We start from the raw sequence: 17,296 nt of genomic DNA on the forward strand, positions 1-17,296 counted from the left end.
TTCATATATTGGCGTTTCTTGATCAGATCTTTCGTCTCCTGCGATAGTTTGCTGGTATCCTGCCTAATGGAGTTACCACCGACTTCCATTGCACACTCCTTAATAATGCCCACAAGATTGTCGTTCATTGTTTCAACACTAACGTCCTCTTCCTGAGTTAAAGCTGAATACCTGTTCTGTAGTTTGATCTGGAATTCTTCTATTTTCTCTCTTACCGCTAACTCATTAATCGGCTTCTTATGTACTAGTTCTTCCGTTCCCTCCTCAGGTCTAGGCTAATTCGAGTTCTTACCATCCTGTGGTCACTGCAGCGCACTTTGCCAAGCACGTCCACATCTTGTATGATGCCAGGTTTAGCGCAGAGTATGAAGTCTATTTCATTTCTAGTCTCACCGTTCGGGCTCCTCCACGTCCACTTTCGGCTATAGAATTTTTATAGAATGTCTTTAAAACTTCTAACGCGACCTGTCTATAGAATGGCTCTCCATTCGTTCTCTATAAATGTTCTATAGAGATTGTATTGATATCATATGTACTAAATTCTATAAAAGAATGTCTATAGAAAGTTTTTAACACTTCTAATGTGGCTTGTCTATAGACTGACTCTCCATTCACGCTCTATAAGCAGTCTATAGAGGGTTTATTGTCATCATATGTACAATATTCTATGAAATAATGTCTATAGAAAGTTTTTAACACTTCTAATGCGGCTTGTCTATAGAATGACTCTCCATTCACCCTCCATAAATGTTCTATAGAGGTCGTATTGACATTTTATGTACCAAATTCTATAGAAAAAATTTTATAGAACGTTTTCGGAAACGTTCTATAGAGGTCGTATTAACATCTTATGGGCCAAATCCTACAGAAAAATGTTAATAGAACCTTTTCAGAACTTCTAATGCGGCCTGTCTATAGAATGGCTCTACATCCTCCATAAAAGTTCTATAGAGGTCGTGTTGACATCTTATGTACCAAATTCTATAGAAAAATTTATAGAACGTTTTCAGAACTTCTAATGCGGCCTGTCTCTAGACTGGCTCTCCATTCCCGCTCTAAAAATGTGCCATCCTATGGCATACGTACTGAGTTCTGTAAAGGAACGTTTATAGGACATTAAAGAAGCTAAAGTGCGGCCTGTCTAAGAACGGCTGTATATTTTCACTCTATAAACAGTACCCAGTATCCATTGCAGCGCCGGATGATGGGTCCAGTGCCGCGCGCTGGATGCATGGTGCGCTGGGCAAGCGCGGTGTACTGGTGCGAAAAACAGCTCTAGCGCGTTAAATACGCGGTGCCCGGACACCGTATATATATATTTTTTTAATACAGAAAGCAACAGACAGCGTTTTAGTGCAATATAAATAGAAAAAATGAACATGTAAAAACAGGAGTGCTCTGACTAGGATTCGATCGTCGTACCTGCAAATCCCCAGCCCGGCTCATTACCGCTACGCCACGCCAGCATACGGACATGGGCGGATAATTTAGCTTATCAAAATCGAGAAGCAGTTTTAGTTTCACAGAGAGAAGTCTTGCACAGACGTGGTAGATGTGCTATCGCCCAGCAACTAAAACTCGCGCCTGTACCACAAAGAAAAATTTGCTCTCCGTATTCAGTAGTGTGCTCGGAAGTGCCATAACATCGACTGCGATTGGTATTTTAACTTCGAAAAAAGTACTAAATGAACCACCGACCCGGGACGCTGCATGAATGGGCTGGTACTGCCGATTTCGATAGCCGTTTCTTGTTCTTCACGCGAGGGGTACGCTATGTTTTCTTAGTTCAGTGATGCCTTTCAGTCTACACGTCTGTCTAGTCATGTATATTCGTCAGAGAAACGCAGGCTAGTGCTGGGAGCCTTCGGCGACAGCACATATACCTGCGTTTATGATGCGTCACATCGGCGCTCCTCACTTCTTGTGCTGGCACTGTAGACATGAAAAAATTGTTTATTTAAAAGCACCGATGCGAAATCTGAAACATAAAGTAATTTATCCTTTTTAGACTTCTTGATTCTTGAGGTTAGACGCGCCGAAAGCGTGCAGACGTACTCAGCGGATACGCTATGCCTAAGCTTCGATGGGGACTGATGTCGGCGCGGGTAGCTGGCGAAAGCTAAAATGTGTGTATTTGAGCCTCAGAACTCTTTTTATTACAATAGGGAAAGTGGAAGTGCACGAATCGCCTCAGCCTTGTTATCGGTGCGATAATATCAAGCAGCGGTAGGCTTCGAACTCGGGGTCCGTTCGAGCGCGTCTGAACGACTTCTGGATTTCATGTCCACTCCACAACACTGCGACAATGGCAATAACTCCCAGTCATACGTTACGTGCGAACTACTAAAAAAGCGGCGTCCTCTCCGTTTGCGTGGTTTTGTTAAAGAATTTAGTTGTCCGCCCTGTCAAAAGGCTAAATGCAAAAAACGAAAGTGATTTTCATTGTCACATGTGCAGGAATAAACAAGGCAGCTCATGCACCTTTATTCCATGCTGCGACACGAAATAGTTCTATGACCCTAAGATATAGCGTTATTTAGGACAAGAGACTAGTATCAAGCCATGAAATTGTATAAAGCATTTAATATTCAGCAGCGCTCGTCCTTGCGTACTGGAGCCAGCGCGGCACAAATACAACCAGCGCCGTTTCCAATGCGAGCGTCTCTTCCAGTGTGACCCAGCGTTCTCACTGGTCTCGAGTGAGTCCCAGCGAGCGCCAGCGTACCCAGTGCGATCCAGTGCTTAAAAAAAAGAAAGAAAAAGGAAAAAGAAAAACGCGCTGGTTTCACACTGGAAGGCACTAGAAGACGCTGGTTCTTGCATTCGGCATTTCAGAGGTTTTTTACTATCAAGTAAGAGCATCGTTAAAAAGACACTCATTGACCAAGGCAAACATAACACTAATCGAAATTAGGAAAACCAAAGAAATATAATGGAAGCGCGCATTGTGGTTTATATCGCATATGCAGGTAAATCACAAAGATGTATACCAAGAAACACTAAGCTAAACTGCGCCTTAGCAATCGCGTCATATCTATTTGCTGGCATGCAGTGACTGCAGCACTTGGGGCGGAAACAGATCGAACGCCGCCGCACATTTCTGGCACATACCACTCAAATGCGACAAATGCACGCTGCAGAAACGATTTTTTTTTTCAAGGAATCTTGAAAAGTCACAGACCACATGAGCGCGATCCTCGCATGATAAGCGCATCGCCACGAAAGCAAGATAGGGAACACATAAGCGTAACCTGTTCGTCACGGGTAAAATTAAAAATCATCGTATATACGTTGCTGTGCGATGGACACAAGCGCACGGAAACATCACACACTGCACATGTGTACCTCCGAGGTTGTGTCGACAATTTATGGGCTACATTTAAACGACAGCAATGAGAAATGAAGTGAGGGCGCAGTCACTGCAGGTAACGGCTGCGCATAAAGTCAGTTAGGGTTTTAAGGCCAGTGACCGAGGTTGAAATCGTTAAAATCACACCGCAGCGATAGCTTACGCAGAGTAAATTGTCGAGATCTTGAAGGCAATGCTTTTTGCTGACTACATGTGGCATAAGCGATTCAAAAGCAAGAATACTGCATGTAATTTATTTCTGCTTTAAACTATAGCACACAATATGAGCATGTCAATGTTTCTTCTTGTCTAGCAACATATGTATGTAGTTCGGCTCAAACGCCGGCTCAAAACGGCACAAAACCTGCTGTAGTGGGTATTATTGTAGGAATCATGGAGGCCACAGCAGCCGCACTATTATACAGACGGCGCTGGCGGCGCCGGTATTTTCGTATTCAACGCGACAGGTAGAATACGAAGATACGGCGTGTTCTTATTGCTCCGTCTTCAACGGTTGTTGTGCGAGCTGCATCGATGTGTTTGTTTGATCGTGTGTTATTAGGTTTGCTGTAATGAAATGAGACGTAGTTCGCGAGCACGAAAGTGCCAGAAGATGGCTTGAGTCTCGCTGTAAGCACGCCGTATGCGTGGCGCGCCAGCTAAATGTGGACCAACGATTTTCATGCCATGGAGTGCGTTCCCTTTGTCTCCGCTTGTGTTCGTGTAAAGTTTGGTGGACGGCGCAAAGAAGTAATGCGTATTATTAGCGTGCCTCAGCTCGTCCACTACCCAGTGGCTTGTATTGCTGCAAGTAACATCGCAGACGCATCACCGGAAACTTGGAGAGTGCCTTTCGACCTCGTCGTACTGTTGAAACGGCAAGCAATCGTGCTCGCCCACTAAACGTGCGTTCATCCGTGTTGTGTGTGCTTCCCGTGTGTGTATAGAGTGCCTTTCGAACGTAGCAAGTGGAACACCCACGTCAACAGTGAACCCTGTGCTGATACTTGCTACGCGCTGGTTGTAAAAATTGTGTACGCACCTCTATTGCCACAGTGCGGAATTGATAATCCTGATAAGCGTTTGCTTCCGCTGAGAAAAGTTTCGGAAATCGTGTTCACCTTGTGCAGCTGTGCGTGAGCTCCCGCTTGTCTGCTAAAGTTGCACAGTACAGACCCGTCTACCTCTTCATCGATTCTTTCTTCAATTAAGTTTCCTCACTTATGTATGCTTCGACGTTGTGCACAATATCTGCTTACGAGGTTTTTAGCTAACGTACAGTTCTAGGGAAAAAATGTAAGCCAATCACAGCTTGCTACTAGTACAGCTTTATTTCCAGGACAAGATGTGTTGACATAACTGACTTAACTAAACATGACAGGGGAACGTTGCCTATACTAAGAAATGGAAAAAACATTAAGATTAGATTGTAATCAGCTGCTGCGGCGCGTCCAAAAGTTTATTTGATGTAGAGGTCCCTATTGTCATGACATTCGATGATTTCAAGCATTTGCTCTCTTTCCACATTAGTTCAGACATTGTTTTCATGACTGTTTTAGGTGCTAATTGCATGTTTTCACGATATCACAGCTTTATTGTGCCACTGCTATAAGCTAACATAGAACTCATTTTGTAGTGGCGAGGCCGTGACCCACAACATAAACTACAAGATCGAGGAGCCCCCAGAAATGCAGACCCTGTGGATATATGGCTGCAGCAGCATGGTGTGTGATCTGGATGGTCATGTCAGGTGTGTATGAAATGTCTGTGTTTCAAAAAGGGGGCTTGGTGTCATTCATGGTGAAGTTTGTCAACACATTACTTAATGCAGCTTACTAAAGAGACTAAATATTTATGCAACCTAATTGAACTTGCTACCTATTTGTGTGCATAGCCATTATGCCCACATTATTGTGTTCTGTATAAAACTATGCCTAACCTTTCCTGATGTTTAGTATTTCTTTTGTGTAAGTTGCTTACCTGCAAGTGAAATATAATTTTTCCTTTGTACGTAGTGTACTTATGACTTTTTATTGTGGTTTTATTCTTTGAAAACTATTTCCTATGCTGTACCCCTTATTTTCACAATTTTTTTCTGTTTGTGCTGCAATCTCATGCAGTTTGCTGTGCATGTAGAAATTCGAAGTGTAGTGGACTAAATATGTCACAGGTCTAAGCACGTAGTGTGCACACCTTTGTTTATCATTGATATCTTTACAGTTACTTTTCTGTTCCCATAGTAACAGCCACTGCAAAATACACATTTGGTGAGCTTTAATTTCTTTAAAATTAATATGACGGTCAGTATTTACTACGCTGCATTTACTTCAGTAGTACATAGGCACAGACTGATATGGATACCTTGTGACCTGCACAGGATGCCTTTTTTGTTCGTTGCATTAAAAATGGGGGCTCACCCACATGTCTTACTATATATGTGGTATGCCTCATCGATTTCACTTGTCAATTTTTACGGTGGATGAAAACAGATGAACGATTGTAATCCAACATGAAGCCCCGTTGTGGAAATGTACGGCCAAGTTGGATGACCGTACTGGTCTTTTGAATTAAATATGGTGATCTCTTATACACATACGATACCGGCCAGTTTGCCCTATGTACGCTTGACCACATGTGAAAGGGGTACAGTACACAGCCTGTGACACACACGACAAATTTGGTGGTATCTTTCACCGAGCAAGCCTCCCTTGCCTGCTTGCCTTTCTCAATTCTCTTGCACACTGCTGTGCATATAGGCACCCTGACAAGCAAGGCTTGCTTAGATACCACTAAATTTGTCTTGTGTCTGTCAGGGGTAGTGTAGTCTATTCTTGTGATCATGTGTATATTTGGTCAAATGTACATGCAGCAGATTGGCCGGTGCTTCAACACGTGCCTAAGACAGCACCATAATTCACTCCCCCGGATCAGTATGTTTGTCCCTCTTGACCATGCACCAATGGGACTGGGGCTGCACACCAGATTTAGACTGTTCATCTGGTTTGTTCAGCTGCGGCAACCAATTGACCAACAAGTTCGCTGAGGAATGCCACATAAAAAGACTGGGTCACCATCTGTTTACTGAATTGTCTGCAACCTTCGTAGTAACAAATTTGTTTGTTGCAACTAGTTTTAGGCACGTTATTTCTTGTTAAATTTTCTGCTTGACCTACAGAGCAGTTATGCAATCAATTTTCAAAGTTACATTATTAGTATAATTTTTGTTTTCTGTTTTTCACATGCCATGTTGCAAGACGGACCCTTTTTAATTAAAACTGAATTAACTTTTCAATTGCAATTGGGAAGTCTTATCATTGCGTTTAGGATACATATCAGTGCACACACCTGTACTAGATTAGAAACTAATTGTTTCAATTACTCGAAAAGCACGAATATACTGTGTCCATTGTATCTAACAGTGACACTGCGAATGTGTTCCAAATACCACAAATTGGCAGTTATCCATCATAATTTGCGAAAACAACTTAAAACATTATTGCGCCCCATACAATGGATACTTGCATGCATCATCATGGTTGCTCAAGCTCCATGTGAGAAATTTATTATTGGCATATTAAGCATAGTACATACCAACTATGGCTAGCAGCGGATGGAATATTAATTTTATCTACCGCTCAGCAATAGAAGCCAGTAGGTCATTCCCTTCTTTTCAAAAAATTTGTTTCCTATGCACAGTGTGACGTCTATATAGGACTCTTAGCTCATGGGTGTTCCTGCTTGCTTTTGTTATAAATGGGGAATGTGTTGTCATTGCAAGATGAGATTAATGTGTGACTAGGCTGTTGTCGTTTGGAGATGCTTTTTGTCATTAGCAATGATATTCTACTGCCAGGCACATTGGCCCAGAGCTGATGTCATAGAATCTTGGGAAAGTAAAGATATTGTCAAAACTGATTCTCAAAAGAACTGCTGCTGTTTGGCAGAGTGGTGGGGAGGTGGGGTGTTCTGCCACTTTTCTGTTATAATTTTTTTCTGAAATACTGAAATGAAACTTAGCATAATGCTACAACTATATAGATATTTGTGGCGTGTTTGTGCCTGCTAATTCATTATAGCTGAATGTTCATTACACCTTTTGAAAATTAATTTCAATTGTATTTTCCAGGCTCCAGCGTCGCCGTTACTAGACGGACCAAATGAGGCCAAAAACTAGCCTTTACTCACTCCTTTCCTGGGAAGTGAAATAGCAGGTGATCATGTAAGAATGAACTTGAAACATGTGAGCAGTAGCCAAAGCTCAATACAGGTCATGCTGGTGGTGGAATGATAAGACAAACCGCAATATTTATTTGTTTACTTATTCACTTAATATTTATTTATTCATATCTCGTGAATACTGTGCAGTTTTTGAGCAAGAAATCAGGTAAAATAAAGAAATATCATTGCATCAAAGTAAACATGTTATTTGGAAAAGCATAATTCACATAGCAGAGTACCATCATAAAACATTTTCAGACAACTAGTCTGCTTTTGATACGAATTCATGAAAACTGCAAATTTTGAAGAAACAGAGCAGTAAGGTTAACAAATCTTACTCACAACTAAAAAATGAGATCACATTTCTGTTGGACCTAATACCATAATTGAATCTGGCAAATTAGAGATACCATATGCTGCTCTAATATACAATCACTAATTTATGAGTTGATGCGCGAAACTCTCAAACATTGCAACAATTTCATGTAAGCTGTATATTCATATATAAAGTTTGTTGACTTTAGACATAGCAGTTGGAGTCTGCAGAACTGTGATATCTCTTTCTGGCACAGAGACAGGGATTAGTAAGCTTCGTAGTGTTATCTTTCTTAAACCTGCCAAATAGTTCTTCCTGCAACAAGTTGAATTCTCAAATGCCACAAACTTAATTCAGACTAGTGCTGTGGTTGTCTCAAAAGTATTTCTGTATTTTGGACGTATTTGAGTAGGAAAATTTACAGAATTACCGACCTTGTGCTAGTCCTTTTTTATTTATTTACAGTTGCAAACTAAGTCCTTTTCCTTCACGTTTTGCTATTTTCAGCAAATTTTAATAAAAATTGATGGTGTTAATGTAAAAACTATGATTTAAACATTTTTAAATGTATCAAACCTCATCCAATTTGGTTCCATAGTTGCCAAAAAAAACTATTTTACTGTTCATGTGCACTACATAGGAGCTCCTGAGCTAAATCTTTTTTTTAGTCATTGCGTGTGTCGGTCTGGTTTGTATTTCTCACCCTAATTTGAATATTGGCTCTGATCTCAAAATTGTTTCCCTTACAACGAAATACAAGCTTTTAAACTTTGTACGATATATGCTGTACTGCTCTATGAAAACCACTGTTTGCCACATTTTTGTAGGGCCTGCCAGTGCTAATTTTACACATAAACATCGACTAAAATGCTGTGTGGTTTCGGATATATGGTGTACTTATCTGTGAAAGCCATTATGTGCCACATTTTTGCAGCGACTGCCAGTGTTATTTTTGCACTTAAACAGACTAAAATGCTGTGTCGTTTCGTCAGGCTGACACAACATTGCAGTGCACATTCATATCAGTATATTTTCAGGCTTTAGTATCCAACCATTCAATGTGCACTGCTGGAACAGGCTCTCCTTTTGCAGTTTTAATGGTATGGTTTCTTGTCCTAGTCAAGCCGGTTATTGCCAGGTGTCAACCGTAATCACGTCTGCCACTGATTTTGTTACCTCATGTTTCGTTTGTTAGCACCACCAGCTTGACCTGCGAAGCATGTTGGCAGCTGCAGTTTGTGTGTTGCAAGTTCTAGTCTGAAGCGTGTATGTCACATATATGTATCATGTATCTAGTCTGGAGGGCAATAAACATTTCAAACTGAATACTTTGTGGTTGTAGCACCAATTATTTTGCCACTGCAATTACTGTAGTCCTTATTGCCTACAGTAGAACTTTGGTAAATTGCAAGTACTTTACACATATCGGCCTAGCTTTTATAGGCATTTGCTTGTAGGGACTCGAAAGCAACTGCATAGAAATATTCTATAGAATTTTGTCTTTACCATCTCTACAGCAACTCGATAGAAATATTCTATAAAAATTTGCCTTTAGCATCTCTAAAGAAACTCGGTAGAAATATTCTATAGAAATTTGTCTTGAGCATCTCTAAAGAAACTCGATAGAAATATTCTATAGAAATTTGTCTTTAGCATCTCTAAAGCAACTCGATAGAAATGTTCTATAGAAATGCGTCTCTAGAGTTCCTATAAGAATGCGGTGGCCAAATAACTTTTGGAACTCTATAGGAAAATACTATAGGCAATCAAAATAAACACAATAGAGTTGTATAGAGAAAATTCAAAAGACTTTCTAAAAGAACACATTAAAAATTTTTGTAAGGGTGTTAAGTTCGCCCCAGATGCTTCTGTGCTCCTTTCGTCGTCGTGTTGTCGGCTCGGCCTCTGCCAGAAGCTTCTCTCTCGCTACATAAGTTATTATAAAGTCCTACGTCAAGCTAATGACGTCAATCACAATATCTCGCCGTTACAGTTTGATACATCCCCAAGTCCGGCGATTGTTGACATCGTGCACGTTTCGCAGCTGAAGCCATACTTCGCTCGCAGTTTATCGCGTACCATACGCTGAGACGGCACTTCAGTACCCGGGGGTTCATTACGGAAGGATAAAAGAAAAGAAAGGAAGAAGATCGCGAGACCCTGGCTACTGCATGTTGTTGCTGGTCAGAAAATTTTTAACATTCACGCTGGCACGCAGATCCAGAAGTGACTCCAAATCATCAAGTGGTCAAGCAAACGATGGACCCCGGTCAAGATCACGATCTGGATCCCGTACACGCAACCCATAAAAGCGAGTCACGTATGCAGACGCTGCAGGAGGAACCACACGAGCACAAGAACCCACGGAAACCGAACGAGACCTGCGAGCACAACTCCAAAATCAGCAAGTCCTCATTGACAAGCTCATACAAAGGTGCAAAGAACAAAACACCGCCAATCAAGCCTCGAAACCTCAAGGAATGCCAAACATCCCACCACCCCTTACGGAAGAAAGAATCAAGGAAATCGTAACAATGGAGGTAAGGAAGCAGATACAGGAGGCCATGGCCACTTTTGCCAAGGAGATAACACAACAGCTCCTGGAACACATCACCGCTCAGCTGGCCCCTATCCATGCTACCCTCCAAGACCTCAGCAACTTCATGTCCTATGCCAAGCAGAACCACGTAACGAAAGCCACAGTAGAAAAGCTACTCAACAACACCGACACGGCTCGCAAGAAAGCACGTAAAGACCTCCACAATGCAGCCAGACCGGAATTTATGGCCCGGGGCGAAGATAACGATATCGAACAAGATGGCGAGTAATACTAAGAAGAGATTACCACAACTCCCAATGAAGCTGTGGCAATGGAACTGTCGCTCTATTCGAACCAAAAGAACAAACCTCCAAGAACTGACCAAACTGGAACAACCAGATATCATCGCTATCCAAGAAACTTATTACACCAATCTGCGCATACAGGGATATGATACACACACCGGATCTCAGAGAACAGCCATCCTGACGAAGAAAAATCTCACCACGCAGGATCACGCAATTCAGGGAACAACCGTGCAACACACCCTAGTGGAAGTGCTACCCGAGAAGAAGACACACCAAAGACTATTCGTACTATGCATATATAGCCCACCCAGGGATCCGTTATCCGACTTTGTAAACATCATCACGCAAGCCAGAAAACTATCTAAAGGACATAAACTCGTAATAATGGGGGATTTTAATGCCCCCCACACAGCATGGGGTTACCAGCACACGACCAAGAAAGGAGCGCGAGTGCACGATTCGGCGCAACAAAATCACCTCACCCTCTGGAATGATCCTAAACTACCGACTCGAATAGGCAACAGTGTGTCCAGGGATACAAATCCCGACCTCACCTTTACAGTAGGAGTATCCAAGGCGGAATGGACCCGACTGGAAGAAAATCTCGGCAGCGACCACCACATCCTTCAGCTTGAAATCCTGCACCATAAGAAGCCGAGTAGAACAGGAACGGCGAAGCAGACGGATTGGAAGGCCTTCCGAGAACATGACATAGAAGAAAACATCGAAAACATTGAAGAGTGGCTCACCGAAGTGGTCAAGACGGCGGAGAAGCACACTAAAGTCATCCAACTCACGATGGACACGCCGGCCGTAGACTCTCACCTCCTACATCTTTGGGATGCCAGAAGAGGACTACTGAGGCAGTGCAAAAAGATGAAACTTAACCGCAAACTGCAGAGACGGATCGCTCACATAACAAAGCAAGCGGAAGAATACGGAGATCAACTCAACAGGCAGAATTGGCATAAACTGTGCGACCAACTTCAAGGCACACTAAGCACGAAGAAGACCTGGCATTTACTGCGAGCCCTTCTAGCTACCACCAGAACCAAGACCCAGCAAAGACATGACCTCAAGAAAATCATTAACTCCCATCCAGGAACAGACAAACAAATCCTGGAAGAAATCAAGCGTAAACTTGTCGGAGACAATGCCCCCAAGGTTACCGATCCCCGACCGTACAAAGGCGAACCAAATCTCACCCTCGACAGCCCTTTCACGCTTCCTGAACTCCATGCCGCCCTTGCCAAATTGACCCGTAACACATCGCCAGGAAATGACAAGGTGACCAACAAGATCCTACGAAACCTCCCAGACAAGGCCCTAAACGGACTCCTCGACTACATGAATAACTGCTGGGAAAAAGGTGTGCTCCCAGCAGAATGGAAGCACGCAAATGTAATTATGATCCCAAAACACAACAAGCCACTACAAATCAGCAACCTAAGGCCCATCTCCCTTACTTCCTGCGCTGGAAAGCTGCTCGAACACATGGTTCACGATCGCCTCACCACATACCTCGAAGACTGGGGACTCATGCCCGACACAATGTTTGGCTTCCGACAGCTCCTCTCAGCACAAGATATACTACTACAGCTCAAGGAAGACCTCTTGGACCACCTAGAACGCCACAAAAAGTTCTCTATTTTGACAATAGACGTAAAAGGAGCCTTCGATAATGTGAAGCATGAAGCAATCCTCCAAAATCTCCAAGATACAAACTGCGGAATCCGGACCTACCAATACGTACACGACTTTCTCAAAGATCGCACGGCTACGGTGGGTATAGGCAACATCCGAAGCGACAAGTTCGAAATGCCCAACAAAGGAACTCCACAAGGGTCAGTCATTTCACCTTTGCTGTTCAATCTCGCACTGATTAAGCTCCCACAACAACTCGATGGCATCGAAGATTTAAGCCATGCAATATATGCCGACGATATAACGTTATGGACAAATGCGTCCACAACCGGCCAACAGCAAACTACCCTCCAAGAGGCAATCGATCAGATAGAACAGTACCTCTCAAAATGCGGTCTCCAGTGCGCCCCCGAAAAATCGGAGCTACTTATACTCAAGGCAAGGACCCGGGGAAGACCACCAGGCTACGTCGCTCCAGATCCCAACATCAGACTCAATGGAATCGATATCCCTCAAGTTGGCTCCCTCCGCGTACTTGGCCTCACAATACATAAAGACGGTTCTGGGGCAGCTACACTTCCGAAGCTTCAAAAGACCCTAACACAAGTAACCCATCTCATTCGGCGTATACCCACCCAAAGAAGAGGACTTAAAGAGCAAGAAACCGTCCAAATAATCCAAGCACTCCTTATAAGCCGGATCACATATGGCACCCCGTACCTACTCCTCAAGAAAGCTGACATTGAAAAACTCAACATCATCATCAGAAAAGCAATCAAGAGCGCACTAGGACTCCCCAGTACGACCTCAACCACGACACTCCTCAAACTTGGCCTCCATAACACCTGGGAAGAAATGAGCGAAGCGCACAGAGCCAGCCAGCTGGAACGCCTTAAGCTGACTCAAACAGGCAGAGCAGTACTTCGCAAGCTCGCATACAGCGAAAACTTCATAGCAGACTCAGACGCGAAAGCCCGATTGCCGCCACTTCTTCGTGACTCTATCTCAGTCGCTCCAATACCTCGCAACATGCATGCAACATACCACAAAGCCAGAAGACACGCAAGAGTGAGAGCGCTGAGCAAGAAGTACTCAAAGAACCCGAACACGAGATATACAGATGCGGCAAAATACCCAGGTAGAAGAGCTTACGCAATTACCGTGACCAACAATCAAGGGAAGGAGCTAATCGCTGCCACCATACCGGCCAGAAATCCAGAAACGGCGGAGGAAGTGGCCATCGTCCTCGGCATCGCCACATGCAAAGATACAGCAATCATCTTGAGCGACTCGCAAACGGCATGTAGAAACCTACCAAAAGGCCGAATTTCTGCCGCAGCAGTGAAGATTCTAAAAGAAATAACAAGACGCCAAGAACTACCCGACACCTACGTCGCATGGACCCCAGGCCACGAACACCTGGCAGGAAACGAAGCAGCACATGCTGCTGCCCGAGAGCATACCAGACGGGATTTCCTGCCGCATGGTCTCCGGAAAGCGACGAGGGTGGAGGACATTCCCATCAACTACGCCGTAATACTGCAGCATTACCGACTGGAAAGAAGACAATATCCTCCACCTGATCCAAAATTAAGCAAGGAAGAAGCCACCGCCCTCCGCAGACTACAACCAAATACGTATGTACATGGAATTATCATGCACCGAATGCACCCCACCAAATTCTCATACCTATGCCGGTATTGTGACGTTCCAGACACGCTCCCACACATGGTGTTGGTGTGCCCGCACCGCGAGAAAAACAGTGATGATGATGCCTCAGAACCGCTACAAGCGATCGAAGAAACGTGGGAGGCAATGTTAAAGGCACAGAGCCTGGAAGATCAGCGAAGTCTGGTGGACCGGGCCCGGGCTGCAGCATTAGCCAACGGCTTTCTGGACTGAGAGAGCCGCCCACCTAGGGCGAAGAAAGGACACTTTCTCGCTGTTTCTTTCAATAAACGTTCATTCCTCCTCCTCCTCACTCTGGCTGTATATATGTTGTAAATACAGTCTGCCTATACTCACAACATACCCGTAACAATATTATATATCTGCCTCTCTTTCCTTCTTCAAATGTTTTCAGTCTGTCATCTAACCTCTTACATTCGCCACACATAGCCTTTAGTTGTTCGTGATGCCATCTTAATTCCATTGTTGAAGTAAGCTTGGCACTGTCTCAGATCCAAGAAGCACCTGCTTCCACGAGAGAGCTCGTGCTCATGAGCACGCACATCGAGAATCTGCCAGAATGGCTCAAAATAAATATCGTTCCTGGTTCTTTAAGCCTCGCTTCTTGCCAATGAACCGCGCGTCATAATTAACACCATAATCATCATCATTCAAAGGAAGTCATCCGATGTTCGGCAAGCCATCATCGTCATACATTCATCGTCATGCCGCCATCCCATTGTCATAATACCAACTTCGCTGTTCCATCGTTGTCACTACTTCATTGTCATTCCATCGTGACCTTGCTGTTGGGATTCAGTTGTGAATACAGCACTGTTCGTAAGCCATCGTCATCATACTCTCTTTCTGACAACTACGTTTTGATGCTATCGTCGTCACTCCATAATCATTCTAGCTTTGTCATCCAATTATCATCTCCTTCATTCGTCATCGTCATTCGTTATTTCACTATCGCCAATGCATCGTCGCAATACTGTCGTAGTCATGCCATCATGATCACGGCCGACCCTGGCAAGTGAGCGTCATAACAATGTGGACAAATCCCGCAGACAGGGTTTTCTCATACAATCGAAAGTAGGAAAATGTTATAATTACCACCATTAATTACCGCCTCTGGGCTTCTAAAGCATTTGGTTTGTCTTTTCACAATTTTTAGCACTACAATAATGAATGTTAGCGCATTTGTTACGTTGAGTTTTTTGTATATGTATTCACAAATGTATTCTAATTATTGTATAACCTTTGAGTGTACTCTTCCCCCTTACACAATGCCTCGAGGGACCTGTAAGGTATATTAAAATAAATAAATAAATAAAAAATATAAATGACATTTGGAGCCAAATGCTGGGCAGCTGACTTTTTTTAATGCGAATCGCATTAATTTGGACTGGTGTAGTGAGAAAGATGCTGCTTAGATGCTGTAGATTTAAACGTGAAATTCCACGATTAAAAAAATATAAATAGCCATCGTTAGCATACAACTCCCCCCTAAGTAGGATCTAAAAATTACATCCCTCATTCCTAGTGGGATTTATGCTCTGAGTAAACGCCATATGCTGGACAACACATCATAAGAATAATGTTCTGCTTGTGTGCACAATGTGACCGTGTGGAAGACGGGCCTTACCGCCTCCTTATGTTCCAGGTAGAATTTAAAAAAAATCGCGTTGGAAGCTACTGATTTGGCCAATAAATGAGTCCACGTGTTTGCTATTGCCATCGTCCATAGAGTTCGTTCTTTATATTTCAGGCGATTATGCACAAGGGAAGCTCATGAATGGTGACCAATGACGACTGGCTACTGTCGTTCTATGACGTTCATTTCCCACTGCACACCATTGGTCATACAACAACTTACTATTACAATCAATCTTGTGAGAATTCTTGAGGGGCACAAAGAAAAAAGTGGAAAAGAGGTACCCGACGAGAAACACCTCTAAAGAAGACTGGCATGCCGGGAGCGAAATCGCCCATTACAGTAAAAAAAAACACAGTTCCTGAATTTATAAAACCGCCATTCTTTCTATAAATATTATGGGCGGCAAGAAATACATACATACACAGTGGATGTTATTGAAGCTTTTATTTGGTAATTTAAAAAAAATGAGCTCCAGCAGCTTAATGGTGCGGCCTAATTTTTAAGGGTGGTTGGTTATGTATTCCACCGATCTTAAATGTCCTCAGCCTCTGTGCTTCCAAAAAAGCATACGCCGTATTTTTTTCTTGAGGGAGAGAGGAGACGCCGTGAAAAAACCAAAAATAAAGGATTAAAAAGACGTCTTCCGTGAATGCAGGACTTCTCAGCAGAGTGGTCGTTCCCTTCTAGGCACCAGCCCAAAACGGTCATCACCAATTTAGGCTGAGGCCCAGTTTCAGAAAACCTTCGTAGCTAAGCGTTATGAAACCATCCCTGTCTGTGTCTTCATTCCGGAAGGCCGTTGTCAGGGTCTGGAGAGTGACGCAGCACAGTATGTAGTCGTCAAAGTTGATGGAGCCTTTCCGATCCTTGTCATACTTCATCAGGATGGTGTCGAGTGTTTGCTCACCCAAGCGGTAGCCGAAGCTGGTCAGAGCTTCATACAATTCGCGCTTGTCGATGGTGCCAGACCGGTCTTTGTCGAAGCTCTGGAAGCACTTGAGCCAATCATTGATGTAGTTCCACAGAGATGTAAACTCTTGGAAGTTGATCGTGCCAGTGCGGCTGCGGTCGAAGATATTTATCATCAGATGCACCGTGTCGGGGTTGAACGGTTTCCAGGTGCCGTTGGACAAGGCACTCTGCAGCTCCGTCGCATTGATCTTCCCGCTCCTGTTCTTGTCGACGTTATTGAACGTCTGCTGCAGGTATCCAGTGTCGGTTCTGGGAGGCGGGGGTGGACCTCGGCCATACAGGCTCATGGTGGTTACCCTTTGGCAAACGTCGCTTACGTGTCGCCCTTTATCGCTGCTCCAAGTGCAGCTGTGAGACCACCTTCCGGGATTGATTTCTATTGTAAGACGCCTACCCGCTACGGGAGATTGGCCAAGAAGCCAGCAGTTAAAAAGGTGGGAGCGGTTACAATTGTACAATAAATTAAAGCAGAAAAAATAAATTTGGAGACATGTTCTTGCTTAGATAAATACGCGTAGGTCTTTAAAGGAAAGCAAACTAGAAGGAAATATATTTATTTGAACAACAATTTTGCAGCCATAATAAACAATAAAACACTAAGCTAACTTAACCAGGTATTCTC

At 43.5% G+C, this 17,296-nt stretch overlaps 1 pseudogene; it reads right to left on the reverse strand.

The window, feature by feature from the left end:
• Positions 1 to 16,129: 16,129 nt before the first annotated feature.
• Positions 16,130 to 17,063, reverse strand: LOC135912175 (programmed cell death protein 6 pseudogene; annotated as a pseudogene).
• Positions 17,064 to 17,296: the final 233 nt, after the last annotated feature.

This window comes from Dermacentor albipictus, chromosome 9 (assembly GCF_038994185.2).
Source record: "Dermacentor albipictus isolate Rhodes 1998 colony chromosome 9, USDA_Dalb.pri_finalv2, whole genome shotgun sequence".
In the NCBI taxonomy this organism is placed as follows: domain Eukaryota; kingdom Metazoa; phylum Arthropoda; class Arachnida; order Ixodida; family Ixodidae; genus Dermacentor; species Dermacentor albipictus.